Consider the following 12,448-nt stretch of genomic DNA (forward strand, 5'->3'; position numbering starts at 1 on the left):
ATACCTCTCCTGCTGCTGCTGCTGCTGCTGGCTGTCCAGCAGCAGACTGAAGGTGGCTGCTGCTGTGCACAGGTATATAAAGGCTCAGACCCTATTATGACACGCGCAGCCAGCGTTCCATTGCCACATTCCATCTACTGCAGGCAGGATACCTGGCTGGCTGAATGTCGCTGAGAAGCTCACAGAGACCGCCATAAGCAACAGTTTAACAGAATGCCACAGACTAATCAACCAAACTTTTTGGGTTGGGTTCTCTTTTATAGTCTGCAGGCATTAAATGAAAGAAGTCAGTGTTCCAGCAGAGGGAGACAACGTTTCAGAAAAGGCATTGTAGCAAACCAAAAAAGAAATTTTAAGCGCAGCAGAGTAACCAGCGCACATACCTGTTAGCTCAGGTGAGTTTAAAAGGCTGCTGTTGATAACAAGGGCATTTGCTAAATAGATGGTGTGTGTGCAACAATATACTGAAAGGTCAATTATATTGTGCAGCTTATCTCACCACCTGTAGTTATTTAGGTGAAAGCTCCAAAATGCTTGCCTAATATGTCTGTTTATCCAAAAGGAAGTAAAAAGGGAGAGCTAGAAAGATAGCATTTCATTACATTACATGGCAATGCAATGCACAGTTGCTGAAGTTGAACCAAAATGAGCTTGTAATCTGGCTTCTGCAACTTTGAACATGAAAAATCCAATGAGGAGAAGAAAAGCAAAGCCAAAGAGTCCATCCCAAAATCCGACAAACAAGCAAAATGAACAAAAAACATTGAATTCAATTCTTTCTGATTTTAGAAACTGCATTAAAGAAGGGGTGCACCGGTCCTGGAGATACTGCAATACCAGGTCAATGCGTGGAGTGGACAGAGCAAGCTCTTTTTCCATCTCCCTGTTCTAAAAATCCATTTAATATATGGTCCCCAGATAGGGGACGTATCAGATATTAAACTGATAAGAACAGATACTACACTTGATCTTAGCCAAAAGGCCGAGAAGCGATAACCAGAATTGGTTTCAAACTACGGAGCCACCCAAGGATCCTGAAAAGTCCATTTGTGGAGATGAGCTCCTGGACTCCCGTTAAGAAGACATGTTGTCAACCTCTAGATCCCTTACATGCCTGCACTTTTCGGCTTGCTGCTGCTGCAATCCACGCGTTTTAGATCTGCATAACTCCACCTCTTTAAACACAGCACCTTCACCCCCTGCTGTTCCCACCCGCCTCAACACCGTTGGAAGGGAGGAGAACCAATTAAGGCGGGGGGTGGGGTGGAACGAGCAGCTGTCTACCCTTAGCAGGAGGGCTGCTGATTACATACCTCTCCTGCTGCTGCTGCTGGCTGTCCAGCAGCAGACTGAAGGTGGCTGCTGCTGTGCACAGGTATATAAAGGCTCAGAGCCTATTATGACACGCGCAGCCAGCGTTCCATTGCCACATTCCATCTACTGCAGGCAGGATACCTGGCTGGCTGAATGTCGCTGAGAAGCTCACAGAGACCGCCATAAGCAACAGTTTAACAGAATGCCACAGACTAATCAACCAAACTTTTTGGGTTGGGTTCTCTTTTATAGTCTGCAGGCATTAAATGAAAGAAGTCAGTGTTCCAGCAGAGGGAGACAACGTTTCAGAAAAGGCATTGTAGCAAACCAAAAAAGAAATTTTAAGCGCAGCAGAGTAACCAGCGCACATACCTGTTAGCTCAGGTGAGTTTAAAAGGCTGCTGTTGATAACAAGGGCATTTGCTAAATAGATGGTGTGTGTGCAACAATATACTGAAAGGTCAATTATATTGTGCAGCTTATCTCACCACCTGTAGTTATTTAGGTGAAAGCTCCAAAATGCTTGCCTAATATGTCTGTTTATCCAAAAGGAAGTAAAAAGGGAGAGCTAGAAAGATAGCATTTCATAACATTACATGGCAATGCAATGCACAGTTGCTGAAGTTGAACCAAAATGAGCTTGTAATCTGGCTTCTGCAACTTTGAACATGAAAAATCCAATGAGGAGAAGAAAAGCAAAGCCAAAGAGTCCATCCCAAAATCCGACAAACAAGCAAAATGAACAAAAAACATTGAATTCAATTCTTTCTGATTTTAGAAACTGCATTAAAGAAGGGGTGCACCGGTCCTGGAGATACTGCAATACCAGGTCAATGCGTGGAGTGGACAGAGCAAGCTCTTTTTCCATCTCCCTGTTCTAAAAATCCATTTAATATATGGTCCCCAGATAGGGGACGTATCAGATATTAAACTGATAAGAACAGATACTACACTTGATCTTAGCCAAAAGGCCGAGAAGCGATAACCAGAATTGGTTTCAAACTACGGAGCCACCCAAGGATCCTGAAAAGTCCATTTGTGGAGATGAGCTCCTGGACTCCCGTTAAGAAGACATGTTGTCAACCTCTAGATCCCTTACATGCCTGCACTTTTCGGCTTGCTGCTGCTGCAATCCACGCGTTTTAGATCTGCATAACTCCACCTCTTTAAACACAGCACCTTCACCCCCTGCTGTTCCCACCCGCCTCAACACCGTTGGAAGGGAGGAGAACCAATTAAGGCGGGGGGTGGGGTGGAACGAGCAGCTGTCTACCCTTAGCAGGAGGGCTGCTGATTACATACCTCTCCTGCTGCTGCTGCTGCTGCTGGCTGTCCAGCAGCAGACTGAAGGTGGCTGCTGCTGTGCACAGGTATATAAAGGCTCAGAGCCTATTATGACACGCGCAGCCAGCGTTCCATTGCCACATTCCATCTACTGCAGGCAGGATACCTGGCTGGCTGAATGTCGCTGAGAAGCTCACAGAGACCGCCATAAGCAACAGTTTAACAGAATGCCACAGACTAATCAACCAAACTTTTTGGGTTGGGTTCTCTTTTATAGTCTGCAGGCATTAAATGAAAGAAGTCAGTGTTCCAGCAGAGGGAGACAACGTTTCAGAAAAGGCATTGTAGCAAACCAAAAAAGAAATTTTAAGCGCAGCAGAGTAACCAGCGCACATACCTGTTAGCTCAGGTGAGTTTAAAAGGCTGCTGTTGATAACAAGGGCATTTGCTAAATAGATGGTGTGTGTGCAACAATATACTGAAAGGTCAATTATATTGTGCAGCTTATCTCACCACCTGTAGTTATTTAGGTGAAAGCTCCAAAATGCTTGCCTAATATGTCTGTTTATCCAAAAGGAAGTAAAAAGGGAGAGCTAGAAAGATAGCATTTCATTACATTACATGGCAATGCAATGCACAGTTGCTGAAGTTGAACCAAAATGAGCTTGTAATCTGGCTTCTGCAACTTTGAACATGAAAAATCCAATGAGGAGAAGAAAAGCAAAGCCAAAGAGTCCATCCCAAAATCCGACAAACAAGCAAAATGAACAAAAAACATTGAATTCAATTCTTTCTGATTTTAGAAACTGCATTAAAGAAGGGGTGCACCGGTCCTGGAGATACTGCAATACCAGGTCAATGCGTGGAGTGGACAGAGCAAGCTCTTTTTCCATCTCCCTGTTCTAAAAATCCATTTAATATATGGTCCCCAGATAGGGGACGTATCAGATATTAAACTGATAAGAACAGATACTACACTTGATCTTAGCCAAAAGGCCGAGAAGCGATAACCAGAATTGGTTTCAAACTACGGAGCCACCCAAGGATCCTGAAAAGTCCATTTGTGGAGATGAGCTCCTGGACTCCCGTTAAGAAGACATGTTGTCAACCTCTAGATCCCTTACATGCCTGCACTTTTCGGCTTGCTGCTGCTGCAATCCACGCGTTTTAGATCTGCATAACTCCACCTCTTTAAACACAGCACCTTCACCCCCTGCTGTTCCCACCCGCCTCAACACCGTTGGAAGGGAGGAGAACCAATTAAGGCGGGGGGTGGGGTGGAACGAGCAGCTGTCTACCCTTAGCAGGAGGGCTGCTGATTACATACCTCTCCTGCTGCTGCTGCTGCTGCTGGCTGTCCAGCAGCAGACTGAAGGTGGCTGCTGCTGTGCACAGGTATATAAAGGCTCAGAGCCTATTATGACACGCGCAGCCAGCGTTCCATTGCCACATTCCATCTACTGCAGGCAGGATACCTGGCTGGCTGAATGTCGCTGAGAAGCTCACAGAGACCGCCATAAGCAACAGTTTAACAGAATGCCACAGACTAATCAACCAAACTTTTTGGGTTGGGTTCTCTTTTATAGTCTGCAGGCATTAAATGAAAGAAGTCAGTGTTCCAGCAGAGGGAGACAACGTTTCAGAAAAGGCATTGTAGCAAACCAAAAAAGAAATTTTAAGCGCAGCAGAGTAACCAGCGCACATACCTGTTAGCTCAGGTGAGTTTAAAAGGCTGCTGTTGATAACAAGGGCATTTGCTAAATAGATGGTGTGTGTGCAACAATATACTGAAAGGTCAATTATATTGTGCAGCTTATCTCACCACCTGTAGTTATTTAGGTGAAAGCTCCAAAATGCTTGCCTAATATGTCTGTTTATCCAAAAGGAAGTAAAAAGGGAGAGCTAGAAAGATAGCATTTCATTACATTACATGGCAATGCAATGCACAGTTGCTGAAGTTGAACCAAAATGAGCTTGTAATCTGGCTTCTGCAACTTTGAACATGAAAAATCCAATGAGGAGAAGAAAAGCAAAGCCAAAGAGTCCATCCCAAAATCCGACAAACAAGCAAAATGAACAAAAAACATTGAATTCAATTCTTTCTGATTTTAGAAACTGCATTAAAGAAGGGGTGCACCGGTCCTGGAGATACTGCAATACCAGGTCAATGCGTGGAGTGGACAGAGCAAGCTCTTTTTCCATCTCCCTGTTCTAAAAATCCATTTAATATATGGTCCCCAGATAGGGGACGTATCAGATATTAAACTGATAAGAACAGATACTACACTTGATCTTAGCCAAAAGGCCGAGAAGCGATAACCAGAATTGGTTTCAAACTACGGAGCCACCCAAGGATCCTGAAAAGTCCATTTGTGGAGATGAGCTCCTGGACTCCCGTTAAGAAGACATGTTGTCAACCTCTAGATCCCTTACATGCCTGCACTTTTCGGCTTGCTGCTGCTGCAATCCACGCGTTTTAGATCTGCATAACTCCACCTCTTTAAACACAGCACCTTCACCCCCTGCTGTTCCCACCCGCCTCAACACCGTTGGAAGGGAGGAGAACCAATTAAGGCGGGGGGTGGGGTGGAACGAGCAGCTGTCTACCCTTAGCAGGAGGGCTGCTGATTACATACCTCTCCTGCTGCTGCTGCTGCTGCTGGCTGTCCAGCAGCAGACTGAAGGTGGCTGCTGCTGTGCACAGGTATATAAAGGCTCAGAGCCTATTATGACACGCGCAGCCAGCGTTCCATTGCCACATTCCATCTACTGCAGGCAGGATACCTGGCTGGCTGAATGTCGCTGAGAAGCTCACAGAGACCGCCATAAGCAACAGTTTAACAGAATGCCACAGACTAATCAACCAAACTTTTTGGGTTGGGTTCTCTTTTATAGTCTGCAGGCATTAAATGAAAGAAGTCAGTGTTCCAGCAGAGGGAGACAACGTTTCAGAAAAGGCATTGTAGCAAACCAAAAAAGAAATTTTAAGCGCAGCAGAGTAACCAGCGCACATACCTGTTAGCTCAGGTGAGTTTAAAAGGCTGCTGTTGATAACAAGGGCATTTGCTAAATAGATGGTGTGTGTGCAACAATATACTGAAAGGTCAATTATATTGTGCAGCTTATCTCACCACCTGTAGTTATTTAGGTGAAAGCTCCAAAATGCTTGCCTAATATGTCTGTTTATCCAAAAGGAAGTAAAAAGGGAGAGCTAGAAAGATAGCATTTCATTACATTACATGGCAATGCAATGCACAGTTGCTGAAGTTGAACCAAAATGAGCTTGTAATCTGGCTTCTGCAACTTTGAACATGAAAAATCCAATGAGGAGAAGAAAAGCAAAGACAAAGAGTCCATCCCAAAATCCGACAAACAAGCAAAATGAACAAAAAACATTGAATTCAATTCTTTCTGATTTTAGAAACTGCATTAAAGAAGGGGTGCACCGGTCCTGGAGATACTGCAATACCAGGTCAATGCGTGGAGTGGACAGAGCAAGCTCTTTTTCCATCTCCCTGTTCTAAAAATCCATTTAATATATGGTCCCCAGATAGGGGACGTATCAGATATTAAACTGATAAGAACAGATACTACACTTGATCTTAGCCAAAAGGCCGAGAAGCGATAACCAGAATTGGTTTCAAACTACGGAGCCACCCAAGGATCCTGAAAAGTCCATTTGTGGAGATGAGCTCCTGGACTCCCGTTAAGAAGACATGTTGTCAACCTCTAGATCCCTTACATGCCTGCACTTTTCGGCTTGCTGCTGCTGCAATCCACGCGTTTTAGATCTGCATAACTCCACCTCTTTAAACACAGCACCTTCACCCCCTGCTGTTCCCACCCGCCTCAACACCGTTGGAAGGGAGGAGAACCAATTAAGGCGGGGGGTGGGGTGGAACGAGCAGCTGTCTACCCTTAGCAGGAGGGCTGCTGATTACATACCTCTCCTGCTGCTGCTGCTGCTGCTGGCTGTCCAGCAGCAGACTGAAGGTGGCTGCTGCTGTGCACAGGTATATAAAGGCTCAGAGCCTATTATGACACGCGCAGCCAGCGTTCCATTGCCACATTCCATCTACTGCAGGCAGGATACCTGGCTGGCTGAATGTCGCTGAGAAGCTCACAGAGACCGCCATAAGCAACAGTTTAACAGAATGCCACAGACTAATCAACCAAACTTTTTGGGTTGGGTTCTCTTTTATAGTCTGCAGGCATTAAATGAAAGAAGTCAGTGTTCCAGCAGAGGGAGACAACGTTTCAGAAAAGGCATTGTAGCAAACCAAAAAAGAAATTTTAAGCGCAGCAGAGTAACCAGCGCACATACCTGTTAGCTCAGGTGAGTTTAAAAGGCTGCTGTTGATAACAAGGGCATTTGCTAAATAGATGGTGTGTGTGCAACAATATACTGAAAGGTCAATTATATTGTGCAGCTTATCTCACCACCTGTAGTTATTTAGGTGAAAGCTCCAAAATGCTTGCCTAATATGTCTGTTTATCCAAAAGGAAGTAAAAAGGGAGAGCTAGAAAGATAGCATTTCATTACATTACATGGCAATGCAATGCACAGTTGCTGAAGTTGAACCAAAATGAGCTTGTAATCTGGCTTCTGCAACTTTGAACATGAAAAATCCAATGAGGAGAAGAAAAGCAAAGCCAAAGAGTCCATCCCAAAATCTGACAAACAAGCAAAATGAACAAAAAACATTGAATTCAATTCTTTCTGATTTTAGAAACTGCATTAAAGAAGGGGTGCACCGGTCCTGGAGATACTGCAATACCAGGTCAATGCGTGGAGTGGACAGAGCAAGCTCTTTTTCCATCTCCCTGTTCTAAAAATCCATTTAATATATGGTCCCCAGATAGGGGACGTATCAGATATTAAACTGATAAGAACAGATACTACACTTGATCTTAGCCAAAAGGCCGAGAAGCGATAACCAGAATTGGTTTCAAACTACGGAGCCACCCAAGGATCCTGAAAAGTCCATTTGTGGAGATGAGCTCCTGGACTCCCGTTAAGAAGACATGTTGTCAACCTCTAGATCCCTTACATGCCTGCACTTTTCGGCTTGCTGCTGCTGCAATCCACGCGTTTTAGATCTGCATAACTCCACCTCTTTAAACACAGCACCTTCACCCCCTGCTGTTCCCACCCGCCTCAACACCGTTGGAAGGGAGGAGAACCAATTAAGGCGGGGGGTGGGGTGGAACGAGCAGCTGTCTACCCTTAGCAGGAGGGCTGCTGATTACATACCTCTCCTGCTGCTGCTGCTGCTGCTGGCTGTCCAGCAGCAGACTGAAGGTGGCTGCTGCTGTGCACAGGTATATAAAGGCTCAGAGCCTATTATGACACGCGCAGCCAGCGTTCCATTGCCACATTCCATCTACTGCAGGCAGGATACCTGGCTGGCTGAATGTCGCTGAGAAGCTCACAGAGACCGCCATAAGCAACAGTTTAACAGAATGCCACAGACTAATCAACCAAACTTTTTGGGTTGGGTTCTCTTTTATAGTCTGCAGGCATTAAATGAAAGAAGTCAGTGTTCCAGCAGAGGGAGACAACGTTTCAGAAAAGGCATTGTAGCAAACCAAAAAAGAAATTTTAAGCGCAGCAGAGTAACCAGCGCACATACCTGTTAGCTCAGGTGAGTTTAAAAGGCTGCTGTTGATAACAAGGGCATTTGCTAAATAGATGGTGTGTGTGCAACAATATACTGAAAGGTCAATTATATTGTGCAGCTTATCTCACCACCTGTAGTTATTTAGGTGAAAGCTCCAAAATGCTTGCCTAATATGTCTGTTTATCCAAAAGGAAGTAAAAAGGGAGAGCTAGAAAGATAGCATTTCATTACATTACATGGCAATGCAATGCACAGTTGCTGAAGTTGAACCAAAATGAGCTTGTAATCTGGCTTCTGCAACTTTGAACATGAAAAATCCAATGAGGAGAAGAAAAGCAAAGACAAAGAGTCCATCCCAAAATCCGACAAACAAGCAAAATGAACAAAAAACATTGAATTCAATTCTTTCTGATTTTAGAAACTGCATTAAAGAAGGGGTGCACCGGTCCTGGAGATACTGCAATACCAGGTCAATGCGTGGAGTGGACAGAGCAAGCTCTTTTTCCATCTCCCTGTTCTAAAAATCCATTTAATATATGGTCCCCAGATAGGGGACGTATCAGATATTAAACTGATAAGAACAAATACTACACTTGATCTTAGCCAAAAGGCCGAGAAGCGATAACCAGAATTGGTTTCAAACTACGGAGCCACCCAAGGATCCTGAAAAGTCCATTTGTGGAGATGAGCTCCTGGACTCCCGTTAAGAAGACATGTTGTCAACCTCTAGATCCCTTACATGCCTGCACTTTTCGGCTTGCTGCTGCTGCAATCCACGCGTTTTAGATCTGCATAACTCCACCTCTTTAAACACAGCATCTTCACCCCCTGCTGTTCCCACCCGCCTCAACACCGTTGGAAGGGAGGAGAACCAATTAAGGCGGGGGGTGGGGTGGAACGAGCAGCTGTCTACCCTTAGCAGGAGGGCTGCTGATTACATACCTCTCCTGCTGCTGCTGCTGCTGCTGGCTGTCCAGCAGCAGACTGAAGGTGGCTGCTGCTGTGCACAGGTATATAAAGGCTCAGAGCCTATTATGACACGCGCAGCCAGCGTTCCATTGCCACATTCCATCTACTGCAGGCAGGATACCTGGCTGGCTGAATGTCGCTGAGAAGCTCACAGAGACCGCCATAAGCAACAGTTTAACAGAATGCCACAGACTAATCAACCAAACTTTTTGGGTTGGGTTCTCTTTTATAGTCTGCAGGCATTAAATGAAAGAAGTCAGTGTTCCAGCAGAGGGAGACAACGTTTCAGAAAAGGCATTGTAGCAAACCAAAAAAGAAATTTTAAGCGCAGCAGAGTAACCAGCGCACATACCTGTTAGCTCAGGTGAGTTTAAAAGGCTGCTGTTGATAACAAGGGCATTTGCTAAATAGATGGTGTGTGTGCAACAATATACTGAAAGGTCAATTATATTGTGCAGCTTATCTCACCACCTGTAGTTATTTAGGTGAAAGCTCCAAAATGCTTGCCTAATATGTCTGTTTATCCAAAAGGAAGTAAAAAGGGAGAGCTAGAAAGATAGCATTTCATTACATTACATGGCAATGCAATGCACAGTTGCTGAAGTTGAACCAAAATGAGCTTGTAATCTGGCTTCTGCAACTTTGAACATGAAAAATCCAATGAGGAGAAGAAAAGCAAAGACAAAGAGTCCATCCCAAAATCCGACAAACAAGCAAAATGAACAAAAAACATTGAATTCAATTCTTTCTGATTTTAGAAACTGCATTAAAGAAGGGGTGCACCGGTCCTGGAGATACTGCAATACCAGGTCAATGCGTGGAGTGGACAGAGCAAGCTCTTTTTCCATCTCCCTGTTCTAAAAATCCATTTAATATATGGTCCCCAGATAGGGGACGTATCAGATATTAAACTGATAAGAACAAATACTACACTTGATCTTAGCCAAAAGGCCGAGAAGCGATAACCAGAATTGGTTTCAAACTACGGAGCCACCCAAGGATCCTGAAAAGTCCATTTGTGGAGATGAGCTCCTGGACTCCCGTTAAGAAGACATGTTGTCAACCTCTAGATCCCTTACATGCCTGCACTTTTCGGCTTGCTGCTGCTGCAATCCACGCGTTTTAGATCTGCATAACTCCACCTCTTTAAACACAGCACCTTCACCCCCTGCTGTTCCCACCCGCCTCAACACCGTTGGAAGGGAGGAGAACCAATTAAGGCGGGGGGTGGGGTGGAACGAGCAGCTGTCTACCCTTAGCAGGAGGGCTGCTGATTACATACCTCTCCTGCTGCTGCTGCTGCTCCTGGCTGTCCAGCAGCAGACTGAAGGTGGCTGCTGCTGTGCACAGGTATATAAAGGCTCAGAGCCTATTATGACACGCGCAGCCAGCGTTCCATTGCCACATTCCATCTACTGCAGGCAGGATACCTGGCTGGCTGAATGTCGCTGAGAAGCTCACAGAGACCGCCATAAGCAACAGTTTAACAGAATGCCACAGACTAATCAACCAAACTTTTTGGGTTGGGTTCTCTTTTATAGTCTGCAGGCATTAAATGAAAGAAGTCAGTGTTCCAGCAGAGGGAGACAACGTTTCAGAAAAGGCATTGTAGCAAACCAAAAAAGAAATTTTAAGCGCAGCAGAGTAACCAGCGCACATACCTGTTAGCTCAGGTGAGTTTAAAAGGCTGCTGTTGATAACAAGGGCATTTGCTAAATAGATGGTGTGTGTGCAACAATATACTGAAAGGTCAATTATATTGTGCAGCTTATCTCACCACCTGTAGTTATTTAGGTGAAAGCTCCAAAATGCTTGCCTAATATGTCTGTTTATCCAAAAGGAAGTAAAAAGGGAGAGCTAGAAAGATAGCATTTCATTACATTACATGGCAATGCAATGCACAGTTGCTGAAGTTGAACCAAAATGAGCTTGTAATCTGGCTTCTGCAACTTTGAACATGAAAAATCCAATGAGGAGAAGAAAAGCAAAGCCAAAGAGTCCATCCCAAAATCCGACAAACAAGCAAAATGAACAAAAAACATTGAATTCAATTCTTTCTGATTTTAGAAACTGCATTAAAGAAGGAGTGCACCGGTCCTGGAGATACTGCAATACCAGGTCAATGCGTGGAGTGGACAGAGCAAGCTCTTTTTCCATCTCCCTGTTCTAAAAATCCATTTAATATATGGTCCCCAGATAGGGGACGTATCAGATATTAAACTGATAAGAACAGATACTACACTTGATCTTAGCCAAAAGGCCGAGAAGCGATAACCAGAATTGGTTTCAAACTACGGAGCCACCCAAGGATCCTGAAAAGTCCATTTGTGGAGATGAGCTCCTGGACTCCCGTTAAGAAGACATGTTGTCAACCTCTAGATCCCTTACATGCCTGCACTTTTCGGCTTGCTGCTGCTGCAATCCACGCGTTTTAGATCTGCATAACTCCACCTCTTTAAACACAGCACCTTCACCCCCTGCTGTTCCCACCCGCCTCAACACCGTTGGAAGGGAGGAGAACCAATTAAGGCGGGGGGTGGGGTGGAACGAGCAGCTGTCTACCCTTAGCAGGAGGGCTGCTGATTACATACCTCTCCTGCTGCTGCTGCTGGCTGTCCAGCAGCAGACTGAAGGTGGCTGCTGCTGTGCACAGGTATATAAAGGCTCAGAGCCTATTATGACACGCGCAGCCAGCGTTCCATTGCCACATTCCATCTACTGCAGGCAGGATACCTGGCTGGCTGAATGTCGCTGAGAAGCTCACAGAGACCGCCATAAGCAACAGTTTAACAGAATGCCACAGACTAATCAACCAAACTTTTTGGGTTGGGTTCTCTTTTATAGTCTGCAGGCATTAAATGAAAGAAGTCAGTGTTCCAGCAGAGGGAGACAACGTTTCAGAAAAGGCATTGTAGCAAACCAAAAAAGAAATTTTAAGCGCAGCAGAGTAACCAGCGCACATACCTGTTAGCTCAGGTGAGTTTAAAAGGCTGCTGTTGATAACAAGGGCATTTGCTAAATAGATGGTGTGTGTGCAACAATATACTGAAAGGTCAATTATATTGTGCAGCTTATCTCACCACCTGTAGTTATTTAGGTGAAAGCTCCAAAATGCTTGCCTAATATGTCTGTTTATCCAAAAGGAAGTAAAAAGGGAGAGCTAGAAAGATAGCATTTCATTACATTACATGGCAATGCAATGCACAGTTGCTGAAGTTGAACCAAAATGAGCTTGTAATCTGGCTTCTGCAACTTTGAAC

The 12,448-nt window shown here is 44.8% G+C and overlaps 9 non-coding genes across 9 annotated transcripts; all 9 read right to left on the reverse strand.

Annotated features, from left to right (window-relative positions):
• Positions 1-803: 803 nt before the first annotated feature.
• LOC141222558 (U2 spliceosomal RNA) lies at positions 804-994 on the reverse strand. Its single transcript, XR_012290323.1, has one exon. It is a non-coding gene; the product is annotated as a U2 spliceosomal RNA (small nuclear RNA).
• Positions 995-2,106: 1,112 nt separating this feature from the next.
• On the reverse strand, positions 2,107-2,297 carry LOC141222559 (U2 spliceosomal RNA). Its single transcript, XR_012290324.1, has one exon. It is a non-coding gene; the product is annotated as a U2 spliceosomal RNA (small nuclear RNA).
• Positions 2,298-3,415: 1,118 nt separating this feature from the next.
• LOC141222560 (U2 spliceosomal RNA) lies at positions 3,416-3,606 on the reverse strand. Its single transcript, XR_012290325.1, has one exon. It is a non-coding gene; the product is annotated as a U2 spliceosomal RNA (small nuclear RNA).
• A 1,118-nt stretch (positions 3,607-4,724) lies between these two features.
• Positions 4,725-4,915, reverse strand: LOC141222561 (U2 spliceosomal RNA). The gene has a single exon (XR_012290326.1). It is a non-coding gene; the product is annotated as a U2 spliceosomal RNA (small nuclear RNA).
• Positions 4,916-6,033: 1,118 nt separating this feature from the next.
• On the reverse strand, positions 6,034-6,224 carry LOC141222562 (U2 spliceosomal RNA). Its single transcript, XR_012290327.1, has one exon. It is a non-coding gene; the product is annotated as a U2 spliceosomal RNA (small nuclear RNA).
• A 1,118-nt stretch (positions 6,225-7,342) lies between these two features.
• Positions 7,343-7,533, reverse strand: LOC141222563 (U2 spliceosomal RNA). Its single transcript, XR_012290328.1, has one exon. It is a non-coding gene; the product is annotated as a U2 spliceosomal RNA (small nuclear RNA).
• Positions 7,534-8,651: 1,118 nt separating this feature from the next.
• On the reverse strand, positions 8,652-8,842 carry LOC141222776 (U2 spliceosomal RNA). The gene has a single exon (XR_012290529.1). It is a non-coding gene; the product is annotated as a U2 spliceosomal RNA (small nuclear RNA).
• Positions 8,843-9,960: 1,118 nt separating this feature from the next.
• Positions 9,961-10,151, reverse strand: LOC141222778 (U2 spliceosomal RNA). Its single transcript, XR_012290531.1, has one exon. It is a non-coding gene; the product is annotated as a U2 spliceosomal RNA (small nuclear RNA).
• Positions 10,152-11,269: 1,118 nt separating this feature from the next.
• On the reverse strand, positions 11,270-11,460 carry LOC141222722 (U2 spliceosomal RNA). Its single transcript, XR_012290479.1, has one exon. It is a non-coding gene; the product is annotated as a U2 spliceosomal RNA (small nuclear RNA).
• Between the last annotated feature and the right edge of the window lie 988 nt (positions 11,461-12,448).

This window comes from Phyllobates terribilis, unplaced genomic scaffold (genome assembly GCF_046119375.1).
Source record: "Phyllobates terribilis strain yellow unplaced genomic scaffold, ASM4611937v1 Scaffold_361__1_contigs__length_1927384, whole genome shotgun sequence".
NCBI lineage: Eukaryota > Metazoa > Chordata > Amphibia > Anura > Dendrobatidae > Phyllobates > Phyllobates terribilis.